Here is a 9,732-nt window from a genome sequence, read left to right as displayed (position 1 = left end):
GGTGACTAGAGGGAGAGAGAGAGATGAGAGAGAGAGAGAGAGAGAGAGAGAGAGAGAGAGAGAGAGAGAGAGAGAGAGAGAGAGAGAGAGAGAGAGAAGAGAGAGAGAGAGAGGAGGAGAGAGAGAGAGAGAGGTCCAAAGGTGAGAGAGAGAGGGGGGGGAGGGGGAGAGGTAATAGAGATGTAGACATGGAGAGAGAGAGAGAGAGATAGAGAGGGATGGATAGAGGTGGGTAATGAAACATGGATGGAGAATTGAAGAGAGGTAGATATGGAGAGACGGAGAAACATTGAGAGATATGGGGGGGAGAAAGGAGAGGTATAGATGTTCATGAAGAGTTTGTGCTATTATAAACAATCAAGATTGTGGGAATGGATAAAAGCAATATGCTAAGATCACTAAAATTTCTATCTCAAGTTTTAGTACAAGAATATTTTGGAAGAAGCTAAGGCATCTAGATGTGATGGATTCATAATAGAGGGAGGGAGGGAGGAAGGAAGACTGGTGAGAGATCTAAACAAGGAGAGAGAGAGAGATAGAGATAGGTGGGTAATGAGACAAGGATGGAGAGGTGGAGAGAGAGGGTAATTAGGGGGGATGGGGAGAGAGGGAGAGGAGGAGAGGTAAACATCAACAAAGGGGGAGAAAGTGAGAGAGAGAGAGATAGGGGGGAGGTATAGATGGCCATGAAGATTTTATGCTATTATAAATAGTCTAGACTACAGGAATGGCTAGATTGATAGGCTAAGATAACTAAACTTTCTATTTCAAATTTTTAGTACAACCATCTTTTGGAAGAATCTAGAAGGCATCTAGATGTGAGAGATTCATACTAGAGAGATAGAGAGGGATGGATTTAGAGTGGTGAGAGACATATATGTGGAGAGAGGGGTGAGATAAATAGAGGGAGATAGTGATAGGTGGGTAATGAGACAAGGATGAAGAGATAGAGGTACAGAAGGAGATAGAGATAGGTGGGTAATGAGACAAGGATGAAGAGATAGAGAGGTACAGAGGGAGGGAGTGAGAGGCATAGAGAGGGGAAAGGGTGTGTGGTAGAAAGAGATCTAGAGAGGTAAGAGACAATGAGAGAGGGAGAGAGAGGTTAATTAGAGAGGAGGGGGAGAGGGGGAAGTATCAACAAATGGAGAGGGCGAGAGAGATGCATGGGAGAGAGAGAGAGGGTAATTAGGGGGGAAGAGAGAATTTGTGTGAGAGAGAAAGAGCTAAAAAATGGAGAGGGGTAAGGGGGAGGGAGAGAGAGGTCGAGAGGGAGGGAGAAAACAATAGAGGCAATAGAAAGAGATGTGAGATGTGAGATACTTAGAACGGGAGAGAGAGGTGAGAGATACATAGTCATGGAGAGAGAGATGAAAGATACGTAGACATGGAGAGAGAGGTGATAAATATAGAGGGGGATGGAGAGACTTGTCGGTAATAAAACATGGATGGAGACATATAGATAGGTAGAGAGGGAGAGAGGGAGAAACCTAGAGAGGTGAGAAAGAGAGTAGTGCAGGAGCACCTAGCACAAAGTGGCCACCATGAGGCCAAAATTGGTGATAAGTTAATATTTTTGATTTTTTCATGAATAAGGTCTTGAAAGACCATATTTGATGTAATAAAGGTCATTGAGACCATAAAGAGTTGTGTTGAGTCTTATTAGGATCACATTGCCAAAAATTGTCAAAAATTGTCACTATAATGCAAATATGTCTCAATAGGTCAAATATGATGTTTAATGATATGTAAGGGTATTTTATATCTATTTGGACGTATTTAAATTTTTTTTGAGTCATGGAGTTTTCAGGTTGAGTCTAGGATCAAATTTTGACAAAGTTGCTAAATGTTGTCAAAATTGTCAAGCAAGTTTTGCATTTTTGAGAGTGATTAGAAATTGTTTGTTAAAACAAATTGAAAAGTGGTTATAATTGTTGGAAAGGCTTGGGAAAAATTTAAATAATTCTCCCCTCAGTCATTCTAAGGTTGGATGTGATGTATGTAGCAATAAAATCAATAAAAACTTGAGGTTTCCTACACTTTTCTGAGTATTAACACGTGATAGTCTACTCTTGGGTGTTTTTCTTCATGATTTCACGTTCTACTACATTGTAAACTCATTGATGGTGAAAAAGGAATGAATCCTCTCTAATTTGGTGTTTGTCTCATTCAAATTGATTATATTTTGAGAGAGTTATCTTAATTATTGTAAAAATTGTTAAAACCCTAAGTAGGATAAACAATGTCTTTGTAAAATATAATAAGCCCCCATTCCACGATGAACATAGGCCAATGCTTGGTGGAATGGAGGGAAATATTATGTACTTTCTTTTTTTTTTGTTTGCAAGGTACCATTCTCACTTTTGCACATGCAAAATGATGGCAAAATACTAATTTGACAGTGTCACAATCTGATATAACAGTGGTTTGAGTGGTGAAGGTGCTTCATTGGTCCTTGGGAGACCTAGTGAATGGAGAGAGGGATGCGAGGGAGATTCCTTTGTGTGATTCAAGGGTTATTGAGTGGCAGAACCATAGCAAGAAATTAATTCTTTTGATTGTCCTTACAAAACCCATGGCTGTCACAGTTTGACAGGGTGTTATGTCATCACACTTTGCAAGGTTAGGAAGGAGGTTTGATGTTGGGTTTGGTGACTGAGAGGAATTTAGAGAAGCTATTCACCATAATATCAAGTGTTGAATACAAAGGATTGAGAAATGACTCAAGAATCATTGGTTGTCCTTGCACTTTGTATGACTATCCTAAAAATAGTGAATCTACAATAAGCCTAGTTATGACCTCTTGGGTGGTTGGGAGGGTAGAGAACCTTGATTGGGCCTGTTGTCAAGTCCTTATAGGGGTTTCAAGAGGTACATTGGATTGTGAGTACCTTCTACTTGATGTGAGTTGAGTAATAGTGGAATTTGGAGATCTATTATGAGATGAACTCGAGAGAGTGGAGTTTTGTGAGTTTGATGTGAACCAAGGGGTTGGAAGTTCTTAGTTGGCTTTAGGAAAGTTGTATAAGCTTGATATAAGGTATTTCAATGGTTGTAGGAGTGTTTAGAAGAATGGGTGTGTCTTTGGGGTGTTGAATCCTTGTGAGTAGCCAATGACCTTGTGAGGGGTTTTATGAGTGAGTGAAGAGTTATCACCTAATTGGATAGGTGAGTTGGGAGAGAGAACTCCCTTAGTTGGTTGAGTGTGTGTATTCTCTGGATCAAAGTGGTATCAGATCAAATGGATTAGGTTCCTTGAAGGAAGAAGTTGAGAAGTTGAAGACAAGATGTCGTCAAGGGTTAGTGCAACAGCTGCTAGGGTGTTGAGGGCCCTAAGAGAGAGGATGGAAGCATTAGAGGCTAGAGATAGAAGTAGAGGAAGGGTTGCTAATAAAGAGACTAATCAAGAAAGAGGAGAGGATGAATATGAAGCCCCAAAAGAGGAAGAAATGGACCCAGAGGATGCAAGGATGGCAAAAATCATTAAGGAAGTCAGAGCAAGTGACCACAAACCAAGGCAAATCTACCCATGTATGGTGGTAAACTTGATGGAGAAGAACTCATAGATTGGATTGGAGCATTGGAAAACTACTTTGAATGTGAAGAGGTGGAAGAGAATAAGAAGGTAAAGGTGGCTAAGTTAAGATTGAAAGGACATGCTCTACTTTGGTGGGATTGTGTACAAGCTGATAGGTGGAAGAAGGATAAACCAAAGATAACTTCATGGTACAAGATGGTGGAGAAGCTGAAAGGATAGTTATTACCCAATGACTACAAGGTCCAATTGTACAAGAGGCTAAAAAATCTGAGACAAAAAGACATGGATGTACAAACCTACACAGAGAATTTTCACAAGTTAGACATAAGGGAAGCACATGAGGAAGATGTTGAGGAGAAATTTACAAGATATCTTGGTGGTTTGAGATACAAGATGATCTTAGTCTCTCTACATATAGGACAATAGAGGAGTGCTACAAGTTGGCCATGAAGGCTAAGGAGAAATTGAAGAGAAGACAAGACAAGTCCTTTAGAGGGAGAGGAAGAAATACTAGAGGAAAGGGAACTTTTTCTACAAGCAAGCAACCATATGAAGACCAAGAGTAAACCAACAAAGGCAAGGAACAAAGTGCAAACCAAAGAGGAGGTTTCAGAGGCTCAAGAGGAAGATTTGGAGAAGGAAGAGGTTCAACTACATTCATAGGAAGGTGTTACAATTGAAATGAAATTGGTCACACAGCATTCAAGTGTCCAGAAAGACAAGGTTCATCATCAGGAGGTGAAAGAAGAGGTGAGAAGAGGGTTCAACTTGTGCAAGAAGAGGATGTGAACCAGAAGTTGGAGAAGCATTGATCCTAAGGATAACACTCTTGAAGACATCCAAAGATAAGGATATTACACAAAGGAGTCTATTTAGGACACATATAAGAGAAAAGGTAAAGTATGTAAGGTAGTAATAGATTCAGGTTCAACAGATAATATGGTGTCTAGGGAAATGGTGGATAAATTGAACCTAGAAAGAATTCCTCATCAAACTCCTTACAAAGAATCTTGGGTAAGTGATACTCAATCACTTTTGGTAGATGAACAAGCATATGTTGATTTTCAGATTGGGGAATATGAGGATAGAGTCTTATATGATATTTTGCCCATGGATTGTTGTCACCTACTTTTAAGAAGACCATAGAAATTTGATAGGCAATCATTATATGATGGATATGCTAACACATACACCATCAAGAAGGATGGGATAACTTTTGTGTTGACACCATTGCAAGAGGATGTTGAAGCAAAGAAGGCAGCCAAGCTCATCTTGGTGGGTAAGAAAGAGTTTGTGAAGATCCATGAAGAAGAGACAAGGAAATTTGAAGATACCTCAAGGAGTGAGGTTGCCAAAGATCAGAGTTTGAAGTTGGTTATAGTTTTGAATTATGGAGGTCAAATGGTGGTTCCTAAGTTGGATCATAAGAAGGCTAAAGAGTAGGTCTACAAGAAGCCGCAAGGTGGTTCGAAGAGGTGAGATTAAATCATAGTGGGGACCATTATTTGTCCTCTAGAACCAACAAGGTCTGGAAAGAAATCACTGTCTATCATTGCAGTAGGTCAAGGAGTAGAAAATAAGGATTTGAATGAAGGTGTTCAGGCAGAGATGACAGCAAGGAAGGATGGCAAGCAAAGTGCAGGTTTAGTTGCAAGCATTCACTCATGGAAAGGTGTGAGTAGGGCCTACAATGATAGGCATGAGTTCTTGATACCATGGAAGAAATTTTAATTCCAGATATCATGGGGAAGACATGGAGCAGCAAAGGAGAAAGGTGGAGAAAGACAAAGAATCAACTCATGTGGCATGAGTTCTTTTCTAGGTCGGGTGTATGGTGCAGGAGCACCTAGTGCATAATGGCCACCATGAGGATAAAATTGGTGATAATTTTATGTTTTTTTAGTTTTATCATGATTAAGGTCTTTAAAGATCATATTTGATGTAATAAAGGTCATTGAGACCACCAAGAGTTATGTTGAGTATTATTAGGGTCACATTACCAAAAATTGTCAAAAATTGTCACTATAATGAAAATATGTCTCAATAGGTCAAATATGATGTTTAATGATATGTAAGGATATTTTAGATATATTTGGACCTATTTAAATGAGTTTGAGTCATGGAGTTTTCAGGTTGAGTCTAGGATCAAACTTTGACAAAGTTGTCAAGAAACTTTTGTATTTTTTAGAGTGATTAGAAATTGTTTGTCAAAACAAATTTGAAAAGTGGTTATAACCATTGGAAAGGCATGGGAAACATTTAAATAATCCTCCCCTTGGTAATTATGAGGTTGGATGTGATATCTGTAGCAAACAAATCAATAAAAACTTCAGGTTTCCTGCACTTTTCTGAGTATTAACATGTGACATTCTGCTCTTGGATTTTTTTCTTTATGATTTCACATTCTATTGCATTGCAAACTCATTGATGGTGAAAAAGGAATGAATCCTCTCTGATTTTGTGTTTGTCTCATTCAACTTGATTGTATTTTGAGAGAGTTATCTTAATTTTTGTAAAAACTTTCAAAACCCTAGGTAGGGTAAACAGTGTCTTTGTAAAATGTAATAAGCCCCCATTCCACGATGAACATAGGCCAATACTTGCTGGAATGGAGGGAAATATAATGTGATTTCTTTTTGTTTTGTTGGCAGGGTACCATGCTCACTTTTGCACTTGCAAAATAATGGCAAAATACTGATTTGACAGTGTCATAGTCTAATATAACAGTGGTTTGAGGGATTTTGAGTGGTGAAGGTACTTCATTGGTCCTTGGGAGATCTAGTGAATGGAGAGAGGGATGTGAGGGAGACTCCTTGGTGTGATTCAAGGGTTATTGAGTGGTATAACCATAACAAGCAAGTAATTATTTTGATTGTCCTTACTGATAAGTTGATACTTTGTCATGTTTTTATCATCAAAACTCTTAGGTTTTTGCCATCTTTTGGGTTGCATTGTGGTAGTGAAGTATTGTGAATTGACTATATGTATTCCATGTGTTAAACTTGAACTTATGAAATCATGTTTAAACTTTTCCAATCTATTCTTGCAGCCATGCCAATTTATGCCTACAGCCAAGTGATTTGTTCCTGTTGTTATGCAGATTATTTGGGATAGTATCATATGTGAGTTAATGAATGTATTAATTAAGTAAAATACGTATGCATGTCCTTGTATGTTGTTTTTGTTGTAGTGCAGATAATAAATGATGCCGCGGTGGACATTCTCCTTTCGCACCTGATGAATGAAGAATTACATATGTGATAACTAGAGATCAAACTGAAGAGGAGAGGAGCAAGTGCAAGGTATGACATAACCAGAGCAACCATACATCACTATGGGAGTTTAACTCTAGTGGGCATTGAATTCACAAAATATTGCTACGGCGTGCAAAGACTGTGGTTCGGTTTAGATCCACATTTCCTGGAGCCAAGCTCTAGTTATCTTCTTCATCTGTCAATCATCCGCCTCTTCTTCTGGGCATGATTTGATTTGTCCATTTTAGTTTATCTTTGATTTATAATAAGCTCTTACTTTTTCTTAGAGGTTAGAAATAATAGAAAGGAATAGAGCAGAGAATTTTGAGAAGCATTCTGGAGTTTTTCTTTTAGAACATGTAATCATTTTCAGGAAGCAATGAATGAAAGATATGTTGTTCTGATCTGTTAAAAGTATTTTTTAGAAGCTTGACATCACTCATCCAAGGGGGCCCACTTGGTGAGTGATCCTATGTTTATGTTCATTGAAATTAGTTCTTCTTTAGTTACAGTAGAAGTTCATGCCTTGATTGTTCCTGCAGCCACTGGAAATAGATCCGCTGACTGTTCCTGCAGCCAAGCCAGAACATAGTCATTTACATTAGATCATTCCAACATTGTTTTTATAAGCTTTCATGTAGTCTTCTATGATTTCCATTCTTGCCTTTCCTTTCTGCATAATGTTAGTTACTGCAGCAATGCAGAATAGCCTTTGAAGGAGATTAGTGCATATATAGTGCAAACCCATTTCAAGTTTTACGTCCCTAGGCTGATAATTAAATGAACACTAGCCATGAAAATAGTAACTTTACCAGATAAATGTCCAAACTTCAGATTGAGATTTCAATTAGAGTTATTATTATTATAGTTGGAGTAAACACTTACAAAACCCATGGTTGTCACAGTTACCCAGTGTGTTGTGTCACCATACTTTTCAAGGTTAGGAAGGGGGTTTGATGTTGGGTTTGGTGACTGAGAGGAAGGTAGAGAAGCTCTTCACCATAAGATCAAGTTTTGAAGACCAAGGATTGATAAATGACTCAAGAATCATTGGTTGTCCGTGCACTTTTTATGACTTTCCTAGAAACAGTGAATCTACAATAAGCCTGGTTATGACCTCTTGGATGGTTGGGAGGGTAGAGAACCTTGATTGGGAATGTTGTGAAGTCATTATAGGGGTTTCAAGAGGTACATTGGCTTGTGAGTACCTTCTACTTGATGTGAGTTGAGTAATAGTGGTATTTGGAGATCTATTATGAGATGAACTTGAGAGAGTGGAGTTTTGTGAGTTTGATGTGAACCAAGGGGTTGGAAGTTCTTAGTTGGCTTTAGGAAAGTTGTATAAGCCTAATCTAAGGTATGTCAATAGTTGTAGGAGTGTTGAGAAGCATGGGTGTGTCTTTGGGATGTTGAATCCTTGTGAGTAACCAATGACCTTGTGAGGATTTTTATGAGTGAGTGAAGAGTTATCACCTATTTGGATAGGCGAGTTGGGAGAAATATCTCCCTTGGTTGAGTGTGTGGATGGTCTGCATCAAAGAGGGTGATAACTCAAGAAGGACTTAAAAAGGCTTTACAAATATCTTCATCATTCCCATTGGCGGCCTAGTGGCTCGAACTTTCTAAAAATTTGGATGACACATGGTGATGGGCTTGCAAGTGAGTGGAAGGATTTAAAAATATGTGTACTCTATGATGACAATGGTCTATTATATGTGAGGCTATAAATATTGGAATTTTTATAAGGAAACACTAATACCCTTTTTTCTATCAATCTCGGTGTGTCTATACATCCAAGGATTGGGACTACTCCAATTTGTTGATAGATTAGATAATTAGTAATCATGTAGTAACTAAGGAAAAATGTTGGTTGGTTTGGAGGAATATTATAAATCATTGGATTCAATCTCGTTCAGCTATAAAAGGATGGTTAGGAAAACAAAATCTAAATTTCCCAACAAATCTAGAAGCGGTTGACAAATTCAATTATGTGTCCCTAATAAAACTTTTGTTCCTGACAACCATTTATTAAATGAATTATTCAAAAAATATTCTACAAAGATAACATTTGTATGGTACCTTAACCCTTCAAATCCTGAAATATGTGACAATATTAACTGAGCAAGATGAAATAGAGAACATTAAAGTGGTTTCACACTCTCCTGTGCATTGAGAAAAGGATAACAAGAGGATCTTGATGCAAAAATATAATCCATGCAATCAAAAGAAAAAGGTGTCCTTGACAAGTAAATGTGTTGATGTAGTTTCAAATGGTTATTATCAAAACATTCACATCTTGTTGCATAGGTTTGTCTCAAATGTTGAATTTTGGGTACATCCTGGGATTTAATAATGATGTAGTCAATGATATGCTCTAGAATATAAACCTTAGAACCTTTAAAGATGAGAATTTCCTTTCAGATGTTTTTCCCATATAAGACTTAGTTGAGATATATAACCAACAATACATCATAGATATTCTAGTAGGGGAAGGAAACATTTTGGGACATCATTTGGGCTAGCTAAGTCATAATGACATCCCTAATTTTATGAAGAAACACATATATATACATGTTGGGAGATTGTTGGAATTACTTATCCATGTTGTCATTGATGTCAAAAATTTTGATCTAGATTGGTCTGGATCAATATGTGAGATGTTGTATATGTTGATTGATATGTGAGATGTTGTATTTGGTGAGTTGCAGCACCGTGAAAGATAAGTATGTATGTTACAGATTGCAAATCCTTGTTGTTGTTGTTGTTGTTGCAGTTTTTTAAATGATTATTGCTCTGGAATCATGAGGATATGAGTGTATGGATGTGAGAGTTTTTGGTGTTGGTTGCGATATTTGGTCTTGTGCTTTGGAATTTGTTCTTCCAATGTGATGGTTTAGTTGTATGTTTGGATATGCCTTGATGAGCAGATTCTTGTGTGTC

This window comes from Cryptomeria japonica, chromosome 2, assembly GCF_030272615.1.
Source record: "Cryptomeria japonica chromosome 2, Sugi_1.0, whole genome shotgun sequence".
NCBI classification, from domain to species: Eukaryota; Viridiplantae; Streptophyta; class Pinopsida; order Cupressales; family Cupressaceae; genus Cryptomeria; species Cryptomeria japonica.
The sequence above is the reverse complement of the archived record's forward strand: the minus strand, read 5'-3'. Positions refer to the sequence as shown.